This window comes from Epinephelus fuscoguttatus, linkage group LG22 (assembly GCF_011397635.1).
Source record: "Epinephelus fuscoguttatus linkage group LG22, E.fuscoguttatus.final_Chr_v1".
NCBI classification, from domain to species: Eukaryota; Metazoa; Chordata; class Actinopteri; order Perciformes; family Serranidae; genus Epinephelus; species Epinephelus fuscoguttatus.
Genome location: NC_064773.1, coordinates 7783227 through 7794098, shown reverse-complemented (window position 1 = coordinate 7794098; position 10872 = coordinate 7783227).

The window sequence follows — 10872 nt, the reverse complement described above, 5'->3', positions numbered from 1 at the left end:
ATCAACACGATCCAGAGACCCCACTGACATGGACTACCCCTCGAGCCCACTTCAGAAATGTGCTTTAAATTAACTCACATTATCCATATGGACTATTACATAGTAATTATTATACAGTTGTGCACATCCTGCTCAAAACTTACTTATAGCTCTTGTACGTATTTTTCATATTTATATTGATGCTAATTTTCTATTCTTTATTTATGTTCTTCTTTTGCACTTTTATTTCCTCCCAGTATGCTTATTGTGTGCACAAAACGCCGAGGCCAATTCCCTCTCAGGGACTGTTCATTACTTGTCAGAGGAGCCGGGGTGTGACTGCATTTTCTTTTTTTTTTATGGACCCTCCTGAAGCTACAAGTATTTTTCCTGTGGCCTCCCTGAGTGACTGGTGCAAAATATATGACCCTCCCTCCACCATAAATTAGTCTTTAGTTGTTTTTTTTTAAACTGACTCTTTGATGTTTGAGAGTTGAAGACGAAATCCTGAAGCTGAAAAAAGCCTTGGTTTTGTTGTGCACGCTGGTTAGTTCGTGCAAACAATTTATTTTTGGCCAAAATTTAAATGGAACTTAGAATAAAGTGATTTTGATAAAATATCATATTTTAAGCTTAGATGTGGTGATTTTTTTTCTGTGATGGAAGCCTTTGTGGCACATGATGTGTTTGAAGACTGTTGGAAATTTGAAAATTCTTACAATAATTTCTGTTTTTGCAGTTTCTGACAATGATAAATGGTGTGAACATGCATGAGGTGGATTTGGAAGCATGTTTTCTTTAAAAATCTGAAGTAAAAATATATACAAAACACAACCATTCAAAATCATACACCCTCCCCTAAGCCAAAAAAATTTCAATGTACAACCCCAAGCTGGTAGCAGCTAGGCACGAATAGACATAAATTTTACTTGGTAACAAACCTTATTCTGATTCTGATTTGTATGGAAGCCAATTTAAGCCACTTGATAGAAAAAAATAAGATCTAATAACTCAAAATAATGAGATACTATGTCAAAAATAATGAGATACTATCTAATAATAATGAGATACTATCTCGAAATAATGAGATACTATCTCAAAATAATGAGATACTAGGTCAAAAAATAATAATGAGATAATATCTCAAAATACTGAGATGCTAAGTCGAAATAATGAGATACTATATTTCAAAATAATGAGATACTATCTCAAATAACTCAATATAATGACTTACTAAGTCAAAATAATGAGATACCAAGTCCAATAATGAGGTGAATGAGTACAGTTACAGCCTTTGACAATCCATACTCTTCATCTCTCAGTCACGATGGATAACATCACTGAGGGATTCTAACTCAAAACCAAACAGAACACTTAAAATCAACACTATTTCACTACATTTTGTAATTTGTAGAATACTTAAGTAGCCAAACATACCCCATACGTCACATCAAAGTGTAGTGTGTGGCATATCCGATGTACATGAGTTATTACCTCATTGTTTTGAGTTAGTATCCCTCAGTGATGTTATCCATAGTGACTGAGAGATGAAGAGTATGGATTGTCAAAGGCTGTAACTGTACTCATTCACCTCATTATTGGACTTGGTATCTCATTATTTTGACTTAGTATCTCATTATTTTTGACTTAGTAAGTCATTATTTTGACTTAGCAAGTCATTATTATTATTCTGACTTAGTATCTCATTATTTCGACTCATTATTTTGAGATAGTATCTCATTATTTTTGACTTAGTATCTCATTATTTTGAGATAAAGTATCTCATTATTTCGACTTAGTAAGTCATTATTTTGACTTAGCAAGTCATTATTATTAATCTGACTTAGTATCTCATTATTTCGACTCATTATTTTGAGATAGTATCTCATTATTTTTGACTTGGTATCTCGTTATTTTGAGATAAAGTATCTCATTATTTTGAGATAAAGTATCTAATTATTTTGAGTTATTAGATCTTATTTTTTTCCATCAAGTGACGGAAATGGGCTTCCATAGGATTTGCTTCACAGACGTATCTAATAAAACAACTAGGCCACCACGAAATTGTACCTCCAGTACTTGAGTCAGACTCAGTGCTACAAGCAGTCATTTAGGGGCCCAGCTGCCTACTAATAATTAACATATTTTATTTTTATAATTAGTAGTTAGTATAGACTGTATAAATTAGTAGTTACTTTTAAATGACAGAAAAAAGCTTAGAAATTCGCATCATATGTTTGGCCAGAACCAGCCAATAGGATCCTTCCGCCCATATGTGAGCCTGCTGTGGTGAGCGTGAAGACGTTGGTCTAATGCTACAAGTAAAGAAGCTAGCTGTTAGCCTAAGAAATAAGCAAAAAAAGGGATTATGTTGTAAAATGGCAAAAAAAAGTCAGAACTTAGAAAGGTGGACCAAGAGGCTTCAGCACAAAACGAAACTCTGGCTAAAAATGAGAAACACAGATACAAGGCAGGTGCAGCAAAAAGGGCTAGCTCACTGTCACTGTTGCTGACTGGCCGCCATGTTGTCAAACTCATCAAGCCCAAAGCTGCACCGCTCTTTTTTACTCAGGGAGTTTTTTTCAGTGGAAAAACTTCGGCCGTCACTTTACTGGAGATTAAGATGATGAGTTTAATTATGATAATAACGTAAGACTAGTCTACAGTCTCTACAGTGCTGTAAGCTAAATGTTAGCATGCTAACATGTAGCTAAAATGACTGCATGTTCATGTTTAGCAGGTATAAGGTTTACCATGTTCACTATGTGCTAATGAGCAGGGAAGTAATGGCACCCAGTAGCTTTTTACACAACACAACACAAAAAATACAAAAACACAGATACACATACTGATAGAGCACTGTTGTTGTTGTTGTTGTTGTTGTTGTCAAAGCACTGTAGCAGGATTTTTGTACACAAATGTCTATATGACAATGTCAGAGTCGTAGATGGTCTTTGTAATCATGTGTAGGTGCCGTTTTTGCATTTTTATTGTTCATTTCTAGTATATAGTATTACCATACCCGTAGGCTTTTTTCTTGTCAGTTATCTTATTTTGTGTTTTATATTGCTTGTTTTAGAGCTGTATATTTTGTGTTTTTGTTCTATGTTTTATGTCTGTAACTCATGTTGCTGCCTGTCTTGGTCAGGACACTCTTGAAAAAGAGATTTTTTGATCTCAAGAGGTTTTTCTGGTTAAATACAGGTTAAATAAAATAAAACACATGGGTAAAAAGAACAGAAACACAAGAATGAAAATATGGGAGTGTCAATAATTTTGTATTTGACAACTTAAATTCTTGACCTGAAGGCACTACATGAAAAGTGATGGGGGATTAAAGTTATTGCACTTTATCTCATAACAATATGCTCCAGTTTTATAATGTATTTAGTCTTAAGAGACAGCTGCCTGGGCCAGTACAGGTGTGTAGCTGTGCATATTTCTGCAGAAATATCTGGAAACAACATCAGGGTGCTTTAGTCCTCTGGCCTGGGGATTTACCAGTTTGTGCCACAAGGTGTGGCCAAAAATCCACTATGATCAAGGTGGTTGCAGAGGGTTTCCTCACTAAGCAGACTGCAGCGTGTGTTTGCAAAGACTGAATGAGTTCCTTATCTTTTTCTCATGTTAGCACTGTACACAACATACCTTGGCATAGTGAGATGAAAATTACATCTGAATTATTTGCATGTTTTCTTTATTTTTATCTGTTTTATCTGTGAAAATCCAGATCCTCCAAATCCTTTGTGTAGAAAGAGGTCAATTGAGGTGGTTCGGGCATCTGATCAGAATGAGAGGTGTTTCAGGCACGTCCAACTGGTAGGAGCATGCATCCAGAACACGCTGGAGGGATTACATATCTCATCTGGCCTGGGAACACCTCGGGGTCCCCCAGGAGGAGCTGGAAAGCACTGCTGGAGAGAGAGACGTCTGGAATACTCTGCCCAGTCTGCTGCCTCCGCAACCTGGCTTCGGACAAGTGGATGAAGATGGATGGATAGATGTTTAATGAAAACAGGTGAGGTATTCTTGGAGTAAAAATGAACACGTTTTGATAAATATGTTACAGCGAGACTACAGCTTTCAGTTCATCCAAAGTCAGCTCACCAAAGGCTGGTGGAGGTTTAAATAAAGTTCTGTTTAGAAGTGTGAAGGCTAAGCATCTTTTTATTTCCTTCGGTAGGAGAAGCCTGGATGACTCATAGAACAAGGGCAAACATGGCCCACTGGATGCTTTAACTGGCCTGAAGAAGTATAACAAACCTGCAGTCCTGTCTCACAGGTAATATTGCTCATTCAGCTGGTTTGGGGACAGAGATGAAAGTCATTGTACATTATTTTGTAAAGGAGGTTATAAGGTTATAAAATCCAGAATTAATGTCAGACAGTTGACTGTAAGAGGCTTATATAATGTATCCTAAATCATGTAGAACATAATGACTCTGGCTCTTCAAGAAGTTTAAAAGAAATTTAAAGTTTTTATTTGTTTAAACAGTGTCATGCTTGACAAGGTTGCATATTGTCTATTTAGTGACTGTATCTTAATACGCCTGCAGTAAGTCAAAAAGCACCGTCCTAAATTAATAAACTTGTTAGGTTGGGTGATTATGCAGGACTTAATGACAAATAATGTGTTAAACAAACAAAATTTAAAAGAGCACCATCACTGCATTGGAAAACAACAGCCATGCTAAAACTAGGATTTCACAGCTATTAATATTGAAACCATATAAAAACTCCTGGAAGTACAGAGAGCATATATGTGTCTGTACATCAACTATCACACCTGATACTGAGGAGATCCACAGGTGCCACATGAGGGCAGTGTAGGTTTGGTAATGCAGAGAGAGCACCACCAGGCCAGCACACAGAGCAACACATTTACAATCCAGTTGTTGAAAAGTGTAGAAAAGATTTTCAAAGCGTATTAAACTTCTGAGTGACCCCAACCTTCATTTTCCAAATAAACTCATATTAGGTATTGTAGCTTATGCCATTAGGTGGAATCTTTTATTTAAAGTGATGAACTGAAAGTGCCTTTCAATACGGAAAACCTTATAGGAAGTTAAATACTTGGCTATATACTCTCAGTGTAATGCTACAGTGAGATACCTGTTATCTAAATATGTTCACCCCAGTAGCTGAATAGTTAATTCACATACCATGTAACTGCAACATCCCTGTTTTTATTACAGTGAAGGGCCTTGATTGCATGTCACACTCCTGTCTCTTCCTGTCCACTATGCAAACCACTGTGAAAATGCCATAAAAATAATGTTAGAATTATATAAATAGATTTGTTTTTGTTGCTACATGGTAGAAACAAAAATTGGTGAACTTAATAATTCATTATGGTGTTTCAGATTATGGGAATAGACATTCAGAAACCATGCAGGAATTTGACCCTTTTTTGTTTTACTCAATCCTTTTCAAAAGTGGTTTGGTATTTTCATATATTTTTCATTCTGTGTACCTCTGTCACGCTGGCATTTTATTTGTTTTTACTGTGTTAAGGTTTTTTAGAAGAAAATGCAAAATTCCATACTTACTTGAGTGGACAAGTAAAGCTGCAGTTATTACTATTTTCACATATAAATAGGTCAAATGACAACACATAAAAGCAGTAGCTTGACCAACTCTGAAGTTAAGCCTGGCTCACACAAAATGTGAGACAACCCACACATAGGGGTAGGCAATAAAGATTATATTGATAATTATCTAAATATGAATTTCCTCAATAGATACATATTAAATGTTCAATAAGTCCAAACCACCCCTATGCCCATGCTCCTTCAACACCTGTTTCTACCTGCCATTAACCAGAAGAAGAAAAAGAAGGAGTTGTAGTAGAAGAAGAAGAAGAAGACGAGACTAGCCACTGATGTGTACAATAAAACAACAATCTTACATGTAACGCACTTATTAAGTTATTTTGTATGATTGTTTTTGACCACCAGGGCAACGCTACCCCACAATTGCATTCGTCGCCTAGTGTCAGCTACAGCAGCTGTATGGGTCAAATCATCCAATGCTAATGGTAAGTTAGCAAGTTCACGTGACTGACTAACCTGCTATTTCATTGGACTGATAAGGAATAACATGAACTACAGGTAACGTGAATAAAACATTCATATATGTCCTCGTCTGTAAACGTGAATTCAGCCTCAGTCACATCAGACAGACTTTCATTGGCAATGAATAATATGCCACGATACGAGCGTCATCAAAGTCCATCTTTTGTTATTATTTTGATTGAGCAAAAAGTGCAGATTGTGGGTGTCAAACTTGTACAGAAAGTACTGACCACAGATTTTTCTTTAGTGTTTTTATTCTGTTTACGCTAAAACACTTACAGAAAGTTATAAACTGATTGCACAGAGAGTTTGACATCCTCCTGACCAGAATAAAGATTCCTCTGTGTATTTATGGTTTTAATTAATTGAAGGTATTTCGATTATTATAGTTTTGAATCTGCCTCAGATTTGTGAAATGTTGTGCTGTTTAAATAATGTTTTAAACCACAGTCAACCACCTAATATCTTCAACTTTCACGAAGGAGCAAGAATTAGCCTTTAAACGTACAAGAAATAATGATTTTGACTTTTTAAGATAATTTGCAATATTGACTGATGTGCAATCTTTTATTGTTACAACATTTTTAGTCGGGCGGCACGGTGGTGTGGTGGTTAGCACTCTCGCCTCACAGCAAGAGGGTTGCCTGTTCGATCCCGGGCATGGGAGCCCTTCTGTGCGGAGTTTGCATGTTCTCCCCGTGTCAGCGTGGGTTCTCTCCGGGCACTCCGGCTTCCTCCCACAGTCCAAAGACATGCAGATTGGGGACTAGGTTAATTTATAACTCTAAATTGTCCGTAGGTGTGAATGTGAGCGTGAATGGTTGTTTGTCTCTATGTGTCAGCCCTGCGATAGTCTGGCGACCTGTCCAGGGTGTACCCTGCTTCTCGCCCGATGTCAGCTGGGATAGGCTCCAGCCCCCCCGCGACCCTCAAGAGGATGAAGCGGTTAGAAGATGAATGAATGAATGAACATTTTTAGTCCTATCAGCCAGCCCTTCCCTGGCATACCAACATGTATTTAAATAAACACAAGAAGTTTGTGCTCTAGAGAAAGGATCAGCACTCAGTGAATAACCTCCTAAGCCCTATGATAAGCTATTATGGCAAGGCTTAACTATACAGACCAGTGAGCAGTGATGACTAACATGTCTTTGGGGTCATCGGGTGGGAACCTACTTTCACCAGTGTTTCGTCTAGTTGGTCCCACGACACCTCCAGGAGGCTAGACAGTGATCTCTGATGTCCCAGAGACACTCCCCTAATGCCAGGTCTCACTGCTCCCCGCACCGACCCAACAACCTCCTTTACCTTACTTACGCATGGCTTTCTCAGCCCAAACAGCACTGCCACCTTCAACCAAATCCAGGCTCCGTACATGTGAGCTCCAGGTAGAAGCAGTGCTGATACTACCTTTCCTAGCACATCACCATACTCTATTTCACACGCTACATAGCATAACTCAAATATAAGCTAAAGTTAAAGGAGATAGATAAACTCACAGGATCAGCAAACACACTCACCTTGCAGCATGGTCTCAAACAAAAGGGATTCAAATAGGCCACTCCCACACTTAAATAACCCCTCCTCTTCCTGGATTTCCTCCTGAGAGGAAGGGGATCTCTCCACCTGATCTCAAGGAGTTACCTACCCTGCTTAGTCATTCCCCCTGCTGGCCCCCAACTGACATTATTTCTACGCTTCCAGATCCATTGGCTACACCTAACTGCTTCATCTGACTTCACTGTCTTCCTCAAACTCTGTCCCCGCACTCCAAGTTCCCCCAGGAGCGAGACAGCTGATCTTGCTATGAATCCCCTACACCCCACTTCCACTAAGTACTAAGTGCTCCCCGCACCAACCCAACAACCTCCTTTACCTTACTTACACATGGCTTTGTCAGCCCAAACAGATAGATTCAACAGGTCTCTTCCTATTGTGTTATGTGAGCAACCATTTGCCTGAAACGGCCACCACACACTAACAGGTCTGTTCAGGAACAATCAGTCCTGACTCTCCTTACCAGAAATCTTGTGTGATCAAATGAGACTTTAGAGAAAACAAACCTGGCAGATGACATGCAGGAAGCACTAGCTGTTGGCAAGATGATCTTTAATACTATTAAAAAATCGGGCTTTGCTGATGATTGTCAGGACGGGATAATCAGGCCCATAATCAGTTTGATTCTTGTGTAGTGTTTGCCTGGCATTGATTATACAAAACATCATCATGCCTGTCAGCTGGTTGTTTGGTTTTACAGCTCCAACTTGCAAACATGCTTTTAAAAACACACATGCTACACACTCAACACTAAACAACAGGCTGAAAAAGTTAGCGACTAGCAAGGTGAACACTAACAGGACTCCAGATTAAGGTTGCTCTGTGTCTCTGTGTCAGTGCTGTGTTAACAGCTTCCATCTGCCCCAGACTGCCGAAATATCAGGCAGCTCAGTCTAGCCTACTTGAGATGCACATAAACATGCTGTAGCCGCCACTTTTTTCTTGCAGAGGACTCATAATGGGCCACTGTATGTGTCGTCTGCTTGTCTTCAGTGGTCTGTAATTTGGGACGTGATGTCACACAAAACTCCCAAGGTTATTCAGTGTCCTCTTCATATTGTACAGTGGATGGAGAGCTCCCCACTGCGTCATTTACTGTCTTTAATGGTGATGGAGACAATTGCTCATTTATCACGAGAAGTGGTGCAGTGTGGGCCTACAATGGGCTTCTCCATATGGCCTCAGTCTTATTCACACACTGAAGATCCATTCTCACACTAATGATTCGCCAGATGCGAGTCAGTTTTACTGCCCGGTGCGAGGAATGAGCTCTTTTACACGCTGCAGCTGTCCTCTTGCTAAAAAAAAAAAAAATCATTTTTGTTTTGTCAAGATTATGCAACTCCAGCTTTTTTCATAATTATTGCTGTGAAAAAGTGCAGTTGGACGAGGAAAACCAACTTTAGCACAGAGCATTGCTCCGCAGGAGGAGTAGCAGGGGTGCTTAGAGATGATAATCTGTTATAGAGTTGTGAGGTTTCTAATTGTGCTTTCATGAGATGCCGTTGATTAATGGACTAGTTGACAGACATCCTGTGAATGTTGTCCACATGTGCACTGTCCACAGGGGTGCTGAAGAATCCACTCCAGCCTTCCAGCAGCATTGTAGAGGCTCTTTTCTGAGAGTAGGAGAGCAAGAGAGGGACAGGGGGTGGGAGGAGGGAGGAGGGGAGGAAGAAAAGGAGTGGGAGCAGAGAAAGAGAATTAAACTTTGAGGCTTTCGGCAGTGCTGTTGTAAAGGAGAGTGAATGAGAGCGGGGGCCATGCAGCCAGCCACATGGGCCGTTCTCACTCGGGATAATGGAGGCCTTTCTGTAGTTCTTAACCCCCTTGTCGCATGCTGGGAACGGGCAGCCGTCCGCCCAGCGCTCACAACAGACACGCTCACCCGCTGGATAATTGAATTTTACACCCAGGAAAGTCACCCCCTTCCCTGGACGGGTCCCCAGCTACACGTGGCCCTGACAGGAACTCTCCCAGGATCAACATGTCATCCAGAGACAGAGTCTGAGTTAGGTGTAGTGAGAAAGGGAACTGTTGCTGCTATGATATGATGGAGACACTTGGTTTAAGTCAGCTGGTTCATCACTTTGGTCCAAACTAAAACATCTGAACAACTTTTGGATGGATTGCTATGAAATTTTGCACTGACACTCACGTTCCACAGAGGATGAATCTGTTAGCTGATCTGTCACTTATCCCTTTGCACCTACATGAGTTTGACATTTGTGGTTTTGAGTGAAATGTCTCAATGTCTCAACTATTGAATGGATTGCAATGAAACTAGTGCCAGCACTTGTGTTCTCTGGGTGAATAGTAACTGACTTTGGTGATCCCATCGGGTCAAATTTTCATTGTCCTTTTATTTGGTTGATGACTTCATAGTGTTCTTGCAAAACTAATGAAATTGCCATCAGCCTCAGCTGTACGTCGTGTTTACTGTGCTGCTAAACATCAGCATGTTAGTTAGTCAGTCATTATGAGCACGTTAACATGCTGACATTAGCATTTGGCACTGCTGTATAGCCTCACTGAACGCTGCCCGCTTCCTTTCAGCGCCAATTCAGTTCAATTCAGTTTTATTCATAAAGCCCAGTATCACAAATCACAATTTTCCTCAGAGGGCTTTGCAGCATTTGGCATCCCTCTGTCCTTTGAATACTCCTCCAAAAAACACAGTGTGTGTGTTTCTGAACATCTAAAGCAATAAAAGTTGGGTTTATCAATGTCTCTGATTTCATGCAAACACTAACTGCATGCTATAAATGCTGTGACTGGGCTCGACAGCTGTTTTGTCTGTAGCTTTACAGATTGTGCAACACATAACACGGAGGCATAGTGTTACCTGCAGGTGGACACTGTATCATGGTGCCATCTTGTTTCCTACACATGTGGTAGAGATGGAGATTAGATTGAGAGTGTTTTAAAGGGGAGAGAGTTGAGGTCCCTAACTGAGGGGGATGACTTGTTAAGGTTGTGATGGTTAGGGGGGTGCATTGTGGATGGGAGGAGAGAGTGATCCTGACCCTCCCTCCTTGCCCTCAGGCTGATGATCTCGTCGGCAGGGGGACCTGGTTCAGCGCTCTCACCAGCTCTCTGACCAAACACAAAAGGCGCTTCCTCCCTTCAGCCGTGGTCACTTTCACCTGTCAGTCAGACTTTCTCTGTGTCACCCAGGGTCTGTGGAGGGCGGCTCCAGGTGAGCGCTCGAGTGGCTAACGGCTCCTCCTGAAGGGCCTTCTTGTCCTCAGTGTAAGACACT